We start from the raw sequence: 3,137 nt of genomic DNA on the forward strand, positions 1-3,137 counted from the left end.
CTTTCTTTCTTTCTTTCTTTCTTTCTTTCTTTCTTTCTTTCTTTCTTCCTTCCTTCCTTCCTTCCTTCCTTCCTTCCTTCCTTCCTTCCTTCCTTCCTTTCTTTCTTTCTTTCTTTCTTTCTTTCTTTCTTTCTTTTTTTTTCTTATTTAAAATATATTTTTTTAGGTGTGGTAGCCTTTAATTAGAACACTGGGGAGGGTGAGCCCATCCTGGTTTACATGGTGAGTTTTGGGCTATGTAAGGCTACATAGAAACACCCTGTCTCAAAACAACAACAGTGATGACAACAACAAGAACCAGAAAACCCAACAAACATAGCAGCAACAAATGTTTTTATGGCTTTCCTGAGAAAAGAAAGTTATAGTTATAAATTTTATCTATATCTTACTGTAATAGCGTATTAAGTTTTCAATTTTTTTCTTTATTAATTACACTTTATTCATTTTGTATCCCCCCTAGTGGTTCTCTCCCTCCTCCCATCTCAATCGCTCCATTCCTCCACCATCTGCATGCATGCCCCTCTCCAAGTCCACTGATATGGGATGTCTTCTTTTCCTTCCTTCTGATCCTATTCAATTAGGTCTCATCAGGAGTGGCCACATTGTCTTCTTCTGTGGCCTGGTAATGCTGCTTCCCCTTCAGGGGGAGGTAATTAAAGAGCAGGCCAAGCAGTTCATGTCAGAGACAGTCCCTCTGCCTATTACAATGGAACTCACTTGGATACTGAACTGCCATGGGCTACATCTTTGCAGGGGTATTAGGTTTAGAAGACCCTGACATAATTCCACACACTTATGGACACCTGATTTTTGACAAAGATGCCAAAACTATTCAACGGAAAAAAGACAGCATCTTCAACAGTTGGTGCTGTTCTAACTGGAAGTCTACATGTAGAAAAAATGCAAATAGATTCATACTTATCACTCTGCACAAAAGTCCAAGTGGATCAAAGACCTCAACATAAAACCAGAAACACTAAACCTGTTAAAAGAAAAAGTGGGGAAGAGCTTTGAACTCATTGGCACAGTAGACAACTTCCTGAACAGAACACCAACAGCATAGGCTCTAAGAACAACAATCAATAATGGGACCTCATGAAACTGAAAAGCTTCTGTAAAGCCAAGGACACTGTCGTCAGAACAAAATGACAGCCTACAGATTGGGAAAGGATCTTCACCAACCTTATATCTGACAGAGGACTAATATCCAGTATATATAAAGAACTAAAGAAGTTAAACAGCAAAAAAATCAAGTAATCCAATTAAAAAATGGGGTACAGAGCTAAACAGAGAATTCTCTGCAGAGGATTATCGAATGGCAGAGAAATACTTAAAGAGATGCTCAACCTCATTAGCCATAAGGGAAATGCAAATCAAAACGACCCTAAGATTTCACCTTACACCTATCAGAATGGCTAAGATAAAAAACTCAAGAGCATTTCTTTAAGTGTTTCTCTGCCATTCGATATTCCTCTATCGAGAATTCTGTCTTTGGCTCTGTTCTCCATTTTTTAATTGGATTACTTGGTTTGTTGCTTTTCAGCTTCTTTAGTTCTTTATTAGCCCTCTCTCAGATAAAGGGTTTGTGAAGATCCGTTCCCAATCTGTAGGCATTCGTTTTGTTTTGATGATGGTGTCCTTTGCATTACAGAAGCTTTTCAGTTTCATGAGGTCCCATTTATTGATTGTTGTTCATAGAGCCTGTGCTGTTGGTGTTCTGTTCAGGAAGTTGTCTCCTGTGCCAATGAGTTCTAGGCTGTTCCCCACTTTTTCTTCTAACCAATTCAGTGTATCTGGTTTTATGTTGAGGTCTTTGATCCACATGGACTTTAGTTTTGTGCAGGGTTATAAATATGGATCTGTTTTAATTTTTCTGCATGTTGACATCCAGTTGGAGCAGCACCATTTGTTGAAGATGTTGTCTTTTTCCATTGAATGGTTTTGTGTTCTTTATTGAAAATCTAGTATTCATAGGAGTTTGGGTTCATTTTTGGGTCTTCTGATCTACTCTTTGATGGTTCCATTGATCTACTCTTCTGCTTCTATGCCAATACCACGCTGTTGTTATTACTATTGCTCTGCAGTACAGCTTGAGATCAGGGATGGAAATACCTCCAGATGATCTCTTGTTGGACAAGATCGTTTTGTAAATTCTGAGATTTTGTTTCTCCATAGGACACACAAGATATATACTCACTTACATAGTCCAATAAGTTAGGATAAACATACTAAAATCTGTACACCTAAAGATGATCAACAAGAACGAGGACCCTGTGTAAGATAATCAATCCTCACTTAGAAAGACAAATGTGTTCTTTATATATTTTGGATGTCAGCCCTTCGTCAGATATATGGTTAGTGAAGATCTTTTCCCCATCTGTAGGTTTATGTTTTCTTCTGAGGACAGTGTCTTTTGCATTACAAAACCTTGTTAGTTTCATGAGGTTCCATTTATTGATTGTTGATCTTAGAGCTTGTGCTGTTGGTGTTTTGTTCAGGATATTGTCTTATGTTCCAATGAGGTTAAGGCTCTTCCCCACTTTTTCTTCTAACAGGTTTAGTGTGTCCAGTTTTATGTTGAAGTCTTTGGTCCACTTGGACTTTACTTTTATGCAGGAAGATACTATGGTTCTATTTGCCTTTTTCTACATGTAGACATCCAGTTAGACCAGCACCATTTGTTGAAGATGTTATCTTTTTTCTATTGTACCGTTTTACCTACTTTGTCAAAATCAAGTACTCATAGGTATGTGTGGGTTTATTTCTGGATCTTTGATTCAATTCCATTGATCCACGATTCTGTTTCTTTGCCAGTATCATTCAGCTTTTATTACCATTGCTCTATAGTACAGCTTGAGATCAGAGATAGTTGATGAAGAACCTTTCCCAGTCTGTAGGCTGTCGTTTTGTTCTGACGACAGCGTCCTTTGATTCACTGAAGCTTCAGTTTCATGAGGTCACTGTGCTGTTGGATACTACCTTGAGCACTCCTGACTTTGGAAGCTAAGCAGTGTCAGGCCTGATTAGTACTTGGATGGAAGGAATCCAAATTATTCGTATACAATGATTGCTAGATTTTTCATGACAAGAAAATCAGTAGGAGCAGCCCTGCTAGGTCACAGAGGAGGACTTTTCAG

Source organism: Psammomys obesus, unplaced genomic scaffold (genome assembly GCF_907164565.1).
Source record: "Psammomys obesus unplaced genomic scaffold, mPsaObe1.curated_primary_1811, whole genome shotgun sequence".
NCBI classification, from domain to species: domain Eukaryota; kingdom Metazoa; phylum Chordata; class Mammalia; order Rodentia; family Muridae; genus Psammomys; species Psammomys obesus.